This window comes from Schistocerca gregaria, chromosome 7 (genome assembly GCF_023897955.1).
Source record: "Schistocerca gregaria isolate iqSchGreg1 chromosome 7, iqSchGreg1.2, whole genome shotgun sequence".
Classification (NCBI taxonomy): domain Eukaryota; kingdom Metazoa; phylum Arthropoda; class Insecta; order Orthoptera; family Acrididae; genus Schistocerca; species Schistocerca gregaria.
The window spans coordinates 443,192,583-443,205,778 of NC_064926.1; positions in this window are offsets into that span (position 1 = coordinate 443,192,583).

The following is a 13,196-nucleotide window of genomic DNA, read 5'->3' on the forward strand; positions in this document are numbered from 1 at the left end:
TGGTCCCTACACAATGCGAAAAACTGGCGCTAATCTCATACCGACCGATTTCTATCGAGTGTTCATATTTTGCTAGTTTCATGATCTCTTTTCTGAGCACCTCCCATATAGCCACACTCATTATCCCGAACAATGCTTGCGAATAAGTAACGACCAAGTAGAAACTCGAAGGGAAGTGAACGGAATGAATTTCCTGGTCCTAGGGACTTTTGATTTTATTTAAACTATATTGTCTACATAAGTAATAATTAATTGCCCCATGTATCAAAGATTATCGCTTCACAAAATCTACACCGACGTGGCTGATAATTTTGTGTTTGTTGTATTCGTAATTGTCAGGAAACGCTTTGTATGGAAGAAAACTCTTGGAAAATTCATCGGAGAAATCGGAAGTTTCAATGCGAGGCCTGTTTCTCTATGAACATTTCAAAGAAAGAAATGTGACGGTCCGTTTGACAGTTCTGCTGTCACATATATCATAACAGAAAAAGTGACATTCATTTCGACAGTTCTGCTGTCGCATGTTTACACAACAACAACAAAGTTCGCTTTGAATATCAATATTCTGCGAAAAAAGAATAGAATTCGAAAGCAATATTTCAGTGTGTTGTCGGCTGTGATCGTATCTTTGGTGTGTCCCAAAGACTGAATTTATGTCAGTTCGTTATAATTTGACGAGTTGCACACTCTGAATTGTTTCAGTTTGTGGATTGGAAAAATTTGCCACCAGTGAGGAGTTGAAATATCGGTCGGCATATCCGCAGTGCGGACCAAATACATGATCGTCGACTCAATGAGACTGACGAAGAGCGTAGACGGCGTTCGGAGGCAATTCGAAAAAGAAATTCTAAAAGCGCGATCTATTATGACTCCGCTCAGTTGTAGCTTACGCACAAAACACTTTGGAACTTGGACAAAACAGACGGCCAAACGTGAGATTTCGAACTGTATGTTTGGCGCTCACATACTATCCAGCAGTCCACTACGCTGCCAATGTGAGCGTGACATGCTCGAGAGTCGGTAATCTATCGACACAAATCGTTTTATTGCACATAGAAAGACAACGAATATCGTTCATCACCACGCGTTGCGATGGACGCATTGAAACCATTAACAAATTATTGTCAAGCTCCGATTTATTTAATTTCATTAAATTCATGATCCTGCAGAAATCTGTTTCTTTAATTTTACAGAAATACAGGGGAACACTCGGGCAGATGAATGCCTTCCCAACCCACTGACTGACAGATAACGGACAGCTTAAACCATTGGTGACATAGACATTTTACATGATAAACACCTTCTGTTAAACCGGCTGCGACATAGAACATGCTAAGCTTTGCTGTGAAAATGTGCAGTTTTGTTTTCCTTTTCACAGTCAGTTGTTACAGACAAAAAGGGAATTGTTTTACGGCTAACTTTGTGTTAGGCTACCTGCCCATAGGTTAAAACCATGTAGAATTCTACCATAAAAGCTACTATCGTCACAGATCCAGCAGCTGGAAATTTCTCTCTTATATCCCCTGTACTAATAACTCAAACCACTTTACACACATCTTTATTTTTGTTCCCGATCAACGTTCCGTTTGTAACAAAGAAGGTCAGAGAGAGTGGGGGAGAAGGAGATAGAGTAAGGGGAGGAAATTGTTAAGAAAAATGGGAAGGAGGATATGGACAGAGAGATCATGTAGGAGGAGATGGATAGAGAGAGTTGAGGGATAAGAGATGTACAAGGAGCAGGGTGGTGAGGTGATTTATAGAAATAGGAGGAAGGTGGAAGAGGAGATTGGTAAAGGGAAGAGGGGGAGGGAGCAGAGAGAAAGAGAGAGGGGGGGGGAAGCATTGCCAGGTTGTTTAGTAATGTATGTAAACGTTGTTTTGGGGAAGGAAATACAGAAACTGTAGAAACCATAAAGCTATCAGAGAACCATAAAATTGCAGGAAGTCAAAAGTGGAAATGCAGAATGTCCTATCCGTATAACAAGCCAATTTTCGATTAAGAGAATGAGTTATTGAGACATATTAAAACATGTGGAATGTTCCATTAGTTCTAATCACTGCAGTAAAGAAAAGAATTCACAGGGCAACGGGAAGCAGAAAATAGTCAGTTTAAATAACTCCCGACGAGAAAGCACCCTTGGCAGCGCCAGTTTCAAGGGCTTCAGCACGTGCACCACTTGTAGCTGGCGTCTGATTGCCAGGGACTGATGACCTCGCCGTTTAGTCTCATGCCCCCCACAATCAATCAATGTGACAGCCACTATCCGGCAGTTTTTCCTGCTCTGTGTGCCTGCCTAAATTGCTGAAATAACTGCCACGTTTTTTTTTTCCACTGGAAAAAAATCGCGTGGGGTCATAGCCTCCGTGAAAGGTTTCCTCGCAGCTGAAATCCGACAGACGTTGTATATTAAGACAAGTAAAGGCAAAGTTGTTGCTTCGATGTCGTTGTGCCAGTACTGTGATTTTCGTAATTGCGCTTTTTGTTTGTTGGTTAGTAACAGCAGATAATTACAGTAATGTTGAATTTGGTTGGGCCGTAATAGCGGATAAAACATATGAAATGAATTAATTTTCCTATACTCTACCTGCCAAGTGTAAAATTACAGTTAAATCGTTTGAAGATGTTGTGCCAGCTTCACCTTACTAACTGGTTGTCGAGAAGTATAATAATTAAAATGATCTTCACTTCACTAGGTTTACAGTCCAAACACTTCAATTGTACTTTAATGTTAATTAACTTACTATTCATGGCCAAATTGACTTTTATTAAAATTCATGAACGGAGAAAGGGTAACCCACGTACTACAATCGGCTGACGTCCTGTGTTATGACTGTTTGAAAGCAGTAATTCACCACAGAAGTGATCCAAAAGGTATAAATGTGGCAAGTAAATCATTATCACGTTCCCAAATTACACTGGTCTTTCAAGTAGATTGTCGTACCACAACTACACTCCTGGAAATTGAAATAAGAACACCGTGAATTCATTGTCCCAGGAAGGGGAAACTTTATTGACACATTCCTGGGGTCAGATACATCACATGATCACACTGACAGAGCCACAGGCACATAGACACAGGCAACAGAGCATGCACAATGTCGGCACTAGTACAGTGTATATCCACCTTTCGCAGCAATGCAGGTTGCTATTCTCCCATGGAGACGATCGTAGAGATGCTGGATGTAGTCCTGTGGAACGGCTTGCCATGCCATTTCCACCTGGCACCTCAGTTGGACCAGCGTTCGTGCTGGACGTGCAGACCGCGTGAGACGACGCTTCATCCAGTCCCAAACATGCTCAATGGGGGACAGATCCGGAGATCTTGCTGGCCAGGGTAGTTGACTTACACCTTCTAGAGCACGTTGGGTGGCACGGGATACATGCGGACGTGCATTGTCCTGTTGGAACAGCAAGTTCCCTTGCCGGTCTAGGAATGGTAGAACGATGGGTTCGATGACGGTTTGGATGTACAGTGCACTATTCAGTGTCCCCTCGACCATCACCAGAGGTGTACGGCCTGTGTAGGAGATCGCTCCCCACACCATGATTCCGGGTATTGGCCCTGTGTGTGTCGGTCGTATGCAGTCCTGATTGTGGCGCTCACCTGCACGGCGCCAAACACGCATACGACCATCATTGGCACCAAGGCAGAAGCGACTCTCATCGCTGAAGACGACACGTCTCCATTCGTCCCTCCATTCACGCCTGTCGCGACACCACAGGAGGCGGGCTGCACGATGTTGCGAGGTGAGCGGAAGACGGCCTAACGGTGTGCGGGACCGTAGCGCAGCTTCATGGAGACGGTTGCGAATGGTCCTCGCCGATACCCCAGGTGCAATAGTGTCCCTAATTTTCTGGGAAGTGACGGTGCGTTCCCCTACGGCACTGCGTAGGATCCTACGGTCTTGGCGTGCACCCGTGCGTCGCTGCGGTCCGGTCCCAGGTCGAAGGGCACGTGCACCTTCCGCCTACCACTGGCGACAACATCGATGTACTGTGGAGACCTCACGCCCCACGTGTTGAGCAATTCGGCGGTACGTCCACCCGGCCTCCCGCATGCTCACTTTACACCCGCGCTCAAAGTCCGTCAACTGCACATACGGTTCACGTCCACGCTGTCGCGGAAGGCTACCAGTGTTAAAAACTGCGATGGAGCTCCGTATGCCACCGCAAAATGGCTGACACTGACGGCGGTGGTGCACAAATGCTGCGCAGCTAGCGCCATTCGACGGCCAACACCGCGGTTCCTGGTGTGTCCGCTGTGCCGTGCGTGTGATCATTGCTTGTACAGCCCTCTCGCAGTGTCCGGAGCAAGTATGGTGGGTCTGACACACCGGTGTCAATGTGTTCTTTTTCCATTTCCAGGAGTGTAAAACGATTTGAACAGAAAATATAATTTGCAAATAAGATCGTTCATAGTCCACTATTATTCTCACAGTTCACCGAAAGCATTACTGAAAATTAACACTGTTCATGAGATTAATAGCAAAATCGTAGTTAATCATTGAAAAATAGTCAGTACAAACTCTCAGGCACTCAATGTAGATAAAACTCGCCACCTTTCAGTATTTATCCTTTGTCCAACTCGTCTCCGAACATTATGCAGTAATTTTTGGCACAGATTTTGCTCGTATAACAAACTCTAGCGTTTTTACTAAAATAGCTCCCAACATTTTCCTTTTATATGTACGCACCAATTAAAAACACATTTATCTATATTTGTTTGCTGGCGTTTTGCAAGTTACAACTGAACATTTACATTCCCGATTAACATAACAGCGGAGTGATATTCATTTGAATGTGAACTTTTAGATATATCAATAATTGCTATTGAATCACGATGCCTAGTTTGCTAAAAATATGGACTTCTGTATCAGTAACAATGTTCCAGCTATGAATGCAAATTACGTTGAAACTAAATAAGGGCAAAAGTTAACAACGTATTTCAGCATTAGCTGTCTAGGTATTTCAGTTTTGATCTACTTCACCTGAAAGTTAGTAATTGAGTACATGTTTACATAGTAACAGTGGCAACGAGGTTTGAAATCACTGACATTTGTAATTAGTAAGGTTTTAGGTGAACTAATTACACCAATAGTTTCTAATTAGCGAGATGAATGTGATAGATAATGAAGTCAAGTTCGCTGAGCCCTGAATCAACATCTGGGATTTTTTGGTAGAGTGAACGTGTCATAAAAATTATACTATTGAAGATGTGGGCAAAAAATTAAAATTTTGGGAGGATGAAAAACATAACAGGAGGAGAGCATCCACGTGCTTTGATACAAGATGCACATGCACCCTACATGCTCATTTGTGTTGGATACATTCCCCAACATATTTTACACTCTACAGTGCCCTCTTAACACATGTTCTGCCATCCTGTCCCTCCTTCTTGCCAATGTGCTTCGTTTGTTTCTTCTGCGCCGGTTCTGTGGAGAACCTCCTCATTCCTTATCTTACCAGTTCAACTGATTTTCAACTTCCTTCTACAGCGTCACATCTGAAACGTTGCGAATCTCTAGGGCTCTCCCATAGTCCATGGTTCACTAGCACACGACGCTGTGCTCCAACGCGTAATCCAAGAAATGTCTTCTTCAGATTAGGGCCGATGTTTGATACCCGCAGACCTCTCTTGGCCAGGAGTTCTCTCTTTGCTGTGCTACTCTGCTTTTCACGTCCGCCTTGCTCCGTCCCTCAAGGCTGACTCCAGTTCCAAAGTAACAGAATTCCTTAACTTCTTCTGCATCATGATCCCCAATTGTGAAGTTAACTTCCCCTCTAATCTCATTTCTGCTACATCTCATTACTTATGTCTTTTTTTCGGTTTGTTCTTAGTCCATATTTTGTCCGCAATAGACTGTACATTCCATCCATCAAACCGGTAATTCTTCTTCTCTTTCACTGAGAATATCAATGTTATCCACAAATATTGTCATTGATATCTTTCGCTACTACACTACTGGCCATTAAAATTGCTACACCAAGAAGAAATGCAGATCATAAACGGGTATTCATTGGACAAATGTATTATGCTAGAATTGACACGTGAGCCGGCCGCGGTGGTCTCGCGGTTCTAGGCGCGCAGTCCGGAACCATGCGACTGCTACGGTCGCAGGTTCGAATCCTGCCTCGGGCAATGGAGGTAACACGAGAGGAACGATATGCGGCTTTGAAATTCTGCTTTCGTGTCAACAAATCTTCAGATGTGGCCTACACAATGTTACAGGAAACCTATGGAGAGCCTGTTCTTTCCTACAGCACAGCTAAAAGGTGGTTTAAAATGTTTAAAGAGGGGAAACAATCAATTTCAAAGGAAGGTAGACCCGGTGCTCCACTTACTGCTGGTATCATTGTGAGAGATGATCGATGAATTACGTTAAGATCACTTTTTGAAATACTGAACATTTCATTTGGTGCCACGCGCACGTTGGTGACAGAAAAATTACGTATAGCACATGGGTTCCAAGACTGTTGATTCCCGAACAAAAGCACATTAGTGCGCAGGTCTATGCAGTTAAAGATGATAAGAGATGGTGCTCTGGAGTTTCTTTCAAATGTAATCACCTCTGATAAAACTTGACTACATGATTTTGATGATGAGAGCGAACAGCAAAGCTCAGTGAGGAAATCTCCCTCATCACCAACCCCCAAAAAGCAAAAGTGTTTGCTTCTGCTGGGTACGTCAGGGTCATCTCATTCTTTTACATTCATGGACTAGCTTAACAGCATGTTGTACCTGCACACACATCAGTAACTGGACAATACTACAGCGGTCTCCCGAAAATACTGCAAGTCCATATCAGGCCCAAAAGTTCGGATTTATCCCCATGTGACTTTTTTCTATTCCCTAACCCGAAAAGAAGCCTTCTTGGAACGCATTATCAATCGTGTGAAGCAGTGGTGAAGGCTGCGGAGACGATTTTGAAGGATCTCTCAAAAAATGGTTTCCAGCATGTATCTGAAGACTGGCAGAAACGCTGGGAGAAGTGCATCACATTCATGCGAGACTACTTTGAGAAGGACCATCAAAATTATGAGGATGAGTAGAGGTATGTTGGCGAAAAAATTATGATCATTGTTTGTTGAACAGCCCTCGTAAATTATCGTCAATAGCACTACTGTCTTGTTTTTACAGATCAATATCGTATTTACGAAGCTAATGTGCTGTCAAATTTTAACAATTAAAATCATAAAAAAGATTATTGTTGCATCACTGGTAGTTAGAGGCGGTATTCATCTTTATTCACTATGTAATCAATCCTGCGATGCTCGTAAGAGGAAACATGAGAAACAGAATCATTTCCCCTTTTCCCGTCATTCTCGGCGTCTTTCCAGAACACATCATCTTTAGTGCCCTCCCGAGTATTTGAAAAAAAGCCTTTTTCCAATGATTTTACAGTCATTACGGCTTAGATGCTATTCCAATCAGCAGAAATCTAGAGAGGTGCAGCACGGTGAATGTTTCAAGTCGGAGTCAGTTCTCGATTTCGTTCGCAAAACCATTTTCCATACCTTTCCTGAACCAAAATTTGGAAGATTTATTTATACCAATGTGTATATGATGTATCACAGAAGTTCTTCGTCTAGGAATAATAACAAGGTAACTTCTTTTTCACGTCACCAGTGAGATGACCATGAAATGTATCTAGACAAAGCATTGACGTAAAGTTGAAATACCACAAGAACGGAGTTCCTATGCGTTTCGGAGCCTGCCAAGCGTTAAAGTTTCGGTCATCCATCCCTTCTCATGATTACTAAAAATGACATCAGGGAACAACTTTTTATTTTTCGGGGACAGAGGTGGAGGGGGGGGGGAAGTTTAGCCCCATCGACAATGATTGTCATCATTATAGTTACCCACTGTTTTTCACATCTAGATGTATTGATGGTAATCAATCGTATAACTGTGTTGCATGTCAAACCAAAATGGCTTCTCATGAGCGTTACCTATTGGTTCATCGAAAAATCTTTCTCTTTTCTGAAGTGACATACTGCTGAAATACCTGAAGCTTTCCCCCAAAATCCCGTGGAAGCTTTTGGAATACTGTTGTACGGAGGCGCAGGAATAAGCCTGTTCTTTACATAAAGCGATCATCCCATTCAAAGGTAGCTGTAAATTCCTGCCTCGTTATATTAAGAACTGCAGCTACATCCTCTGCTTCTTTTATCTGATGGTACCACTAGCTGCAGGTTGCTCATTTTTCCTCCTTTCACGAAGTCTAGAACTTCAGTTTTATGGTGTCTTCCATTGTGATTGACAGTGAATTTCTTTCTGGTTTCGGTACTTACAAACATTGACAATGTCTTTTTCTTCTTTTTTTTTACCTTAAGCTAGATTTAACTCTCATCCCACACTTCTGTTATCATATTTTCCAGCATCATGCAATGTTCATCTCTGCTTTCCTTCCATTTTGTGATTGCCTAATACAAACATACTACGTAGTGATTGGCCAACAATAATGTTGCTAGTTGAGAAATTTCACAGATTTTCCCGGCGAACGACAGACTCACGTTTATACTCAAATATAATGCGCGTCGAATTTGCTGCGCACACCAAATCTGAAAACTGTACACAGTGAAAAAAAATAAAATTGCGCGTTACATGCACTTAGATACGTGGGTCGTACAGTTCCGACTGTCGGGTAGATGGTTTATGGCCCGTAATTTATCTTAAATCTGGTGTTTAGCTTTGTTAATTAACTACATTATTTATGAAATTATCATCAACAAGATGGCTGCCTTTTCGCACAGTACAGACAAGGTGGAATACGACGACTGTCCTGTTTTTAGCAAATCAGTAAGGTCTTCTTTAAAATTCGTGTTTTGAATTAATATTAGTTGTGTACTGCACAACTTCCGGTTTTTTCCCATATTTCACTGCACTAGGTCTGAACACTTATTTTGATGCAGCTTTGCAGCAAAACAAGTGTTCAGGCCCCAGTGCAGTGAAATGTGGAAAAAACCGCAAGGGGCATTTGCAAGAAGAGGAACGACACCAAAAATGGAACAGAAGCGTAACATGTAGAAAATCTTCCACGCAACCTGCCAATGAAGATGCCTTGCAGAGAGTAGAGGCGAAACGCGTATGGCACTAAAATTATGTTTCATTCAGTTGTATTCAGGCGGTCCAAAAAGTAAAAATTATCAGTATACCGTAATTTTAATTGGGGATTTTCCTAAAATTCTCGTAACGCACTCAATGTAGTTTTACTAGATTTGATAATAGTATTTTCCTTCTATATCTTAATTAAATATCGTAAGACCACTCGCTATTTATTTGAGATGTCATTTCTTGAACATACATAATTCACCATAATTCTCGGTCGTCTACATCAATTGCAGACGTTAGAATAGACATCTTATTATTAAATTATTCATTTAAGTTTTGTTTTTCATTCCTGTGTATTTTATTAAGTCACAGTTGTAGCCAATGCATAGGCTATTTGACAAAGGATTACGGTACAGGTTACTATTTGCAGAGAATGAGCTGCCGGGCACGAAAGCTGAGGTATGCGGCTCGGCTCACCTCCCTCTAGGCAGTCCACTTCTAGAGACGTGAATGGGGGTTTAGTTTGGAGTCTCTTGGGAATAGAGATATCTTGATGACACTCTTCCAGTTATATGCAGCGTTTACTGTGTATACGCATTAAGTGTCTATAATGCAGTGATTTACGTTTTTCTGCATCCTCATGCATCCTTTAGGGTCACTTTCCAACCAAAGAGGCAAGAGAGTGCCCTGAACCTCTGTCCTCTCCTCCCCCCTCTTTGATGAACCCGTTCTCAGAATAATGGTGAATTCTCATGCAGCAAGTCTTCGGCCGCCGTTATTGATAATTTTATTCAAATTTTCAACGGCGGCGGTTCGAACTGAGACCCGGGAACGTTTTAATTACTAGTCACAGACGCTACCCCCACATTTTTTATCTCATTTTGTTCGTTATTGTTTGTTCTATATGTTCGGGGTGGACTTATACCACGGTTGCTTATCATGAAATTATAGCATTTTAATTTGAACATGGGATTAGTTGCCAGTTTGTAAGATAATAAACGTATTTCACTCTGACTTGCAGCATTCTAGTTCTTCTTCAGTCTTCAGTAGACGAAATATTTGTTGATCCAAAGATCTTCTGTTATTACCTATGTACCTGTAGAGGGTACGCTTTGTTGCCTGGTTGTGGCGTGGAGTATTTTTCGCTTCTTCGCGGACTGGCAAGGGAATGTGTCGTCAACTTTCAACGCCGAAAATGAATGTGACGTCAGCTTTCATCACTGACAACTCAGTGGGGGGACACTGAGACCTTTGTACAAGCGCTCCTGGTGGCTCATGCCATGAGGTCCATAAGTTTTGTTTGTGTCTCGGAAGACCTTCTGGACACATCCTGCTTAACATGAGTGTGTAAATGCTAAGATTTGTGACTATTCAAACTTACTCTCACCATCCACTAGTCTTAAGCCACTGCATGCGGAACTCATGTCACTATGCAACGGAATACCACATTTGGTGGGAAGAGTGCTTTTCTTAACTATCTGTCTAAGTTGTATTAACCATTGGCCAAAATTAAAGTTGCATTTGGGTGCATTATGGTTGCAGAACATCGATTTGTTAGTTTGGTTTTCACAAATCCCATCCTCGAATCTTAACATTAATCAATGCGACGCGCTCAGGCCAGCTATTCACTTGCAACCTCTTGGATCTTCTTTCAAAGCATTTTCTCAATTCTTTTTTCTGTATTCTATACTTTACAGCCTCTTTTATCCTCTGTCAATGCATTTACTGAATGCCTTGTGAATGTATAATTAATATAAGAGCTAATGAGTTTTATACTTCCTCTAACACAGTATTACAGGTTGTATGTATTCGGAAGACATCTACGTGTGATTTGAACACCTGCTAGACGCCGTCTGAAGTTGGAAGCAAAGTTCTATTAAACTGGCTTCCATGCCTGGTCCGTCATGAAGCAGACGGCTCCCATGAACACAGTTATCATAAAAGTGAGCCACAACGGAAACAGTACCAAGGACCCCAAGTGCTCAGAAATTAATATAATTAAAATCTAGGTCCTACTAAGGAGTTACGGCAGCTCCGTCGCCGTTACTCTCTTACTAGGTCCTGGATTTTAATTATATTAATTTCGCCATGTACAATAAAGGCAAAGTGCAAAATCTAACTATGAAACTAAACTGAGAGACCAGGATATTACATTTTATTGTCTCAAAACGGGCTTCTGACCACTATAAAACTGTAGCAAATGTAAGCTATATAACAATGCATCGCACATAATAAAACTTCATAAACAGCAAAAATAATGATACAAACATCCAACTGAAATACTAGGAGGCAACACCAAATTGGCAATGAATAAGCAAAGGAATATGGTCCTATTGCAAGTGAAAGTAAGTCACGTTCTCCCTCAGTTGATTACTGACATGAGTGATTAATAAATCCCAAAGCCAGTGATAGCAAAGCCCAAGGCTCTATTCTAACAAGCCGTGATGATTCTCAAGAGTACATGCCCCGTCGTTGCACTGACGACGATGGTAGCGAAGAAAGGGTCACCATTACGGAAGATGTACCATTAGCCGTCGAGACGGCCAGATATACCGGATGGTTACAATTAATGTGCACTTATTCACGGAAGCTCTGTGTGGGTTGTAATTATCATACGGCAGCGAAACTTGATCTATGTTCCAGTGCGTTAATGTGAAACCTATTTTCACTGGAAAAAGATTCCAGTTTTGGCCACAAGCTGCCAATGTGGCACTTCGAATGCAAAAAAGACGTATTTACAAGGAATGGGATTAGAAACGGGACGTGACTTAAACGGTTAAGCGTATGAAAAAGGCATAACGTTGATTTTATTGTTTACCGCCTCTTGCAGCACTTGTTCAATATGACACATCGATGTTATTTTGCATCTGGTGACGAAAATTGCATGTAATTTTTCCAGCTTAAATCGGTTCCTCTTAAACGCATTAATATATCTACCAAGTTTTGCTGCCATACGATAATTACAGTCCACACTGCGCTCCATGAGTACATGCATTTTAAATATAATCTGTCGATTAACCGTCAGCTGCTTCCCTCCGCATCTGCGTGAAAAGAACCGAGTTCGGAGCACAAGCTAGGCCCAACACTGACTGCTGCTTGCTGCCGAATAGACCATTCTCTCTCCACCTCTCCTCTTGACCAAATACCCATCCAGCGTGTCCGCTTCGCTCCTCCTACGTTCCGTGCCGCATTTCCTGAAAAAGTGCAAATTCAACCGGAGCGATGTCTCAAGATCTGCTACCTATTATAACAGTGAAATTGCAGATAAAATACCTTCTGCCAAATCCAAAATTTTTCCCTGTTAAATAACCGTTGATAACTTACAATATACTGCTCATTCTGAATCTGTAAGCTTTATTACAGAAACTATATTTAATATGTAATGGATGAAATAATGTATTTATTTGTGAATGTATGTAACTGATTTTAATTATAATTTAAATATCGTAAATTGCTGTGTAGTCGCCAGGAAACGTTGTTACATGTATGGGTAGCAACGACGAAATTACCCGTGAATCCGGAAACTGGTTGTGGGTCGCAACCAACAGAAACAGAAGCACGCCATCATTGTCGTCGGTTGTATTCGTTGTCGTCCGCACAGCTACAATATCGCAAGACTGTTAACTGACCAGATGTCGTAAAAATATAAAAATTAACTATTTACAACCAGTTTTGTTTGTTTGCTAATGACCAATTTCAGTACAAATTTTCCTGCCCCAGTAACTGATCATTCCTGTATTGCATAACTAATTTGTACTTTTAAGTAGTAACATCCAATTTAACTTAATGTAAAATGTCACTGGTAAAACTAGTATCTAAGGATGCAGCACAGGTAAAGCAGTCACTTATTTGCTTAAGATAAATTCACCTCTATCTTCCAATAATTAAAAGTGAATAGCTTTCCTGTTACACTGAGATTACTGATAGTCATTTTTTTACGCCAAAATTTTCAGTTATAGTCCGTCCCTTATTGAACCAGCAACTTCATTTAATTTTTCTTTAGCGTTTCAGATAGCCTTACTCATCGTGAAGTTTCGCTAGGCTTAAGTGATCACAATAATTAATATCGCAATCCAATAGGCCGATTGGGAAGGGGGAGGTTATACGTGGCGGCGCTAGTGAGAGCTCAATCTCAGTTTGGTA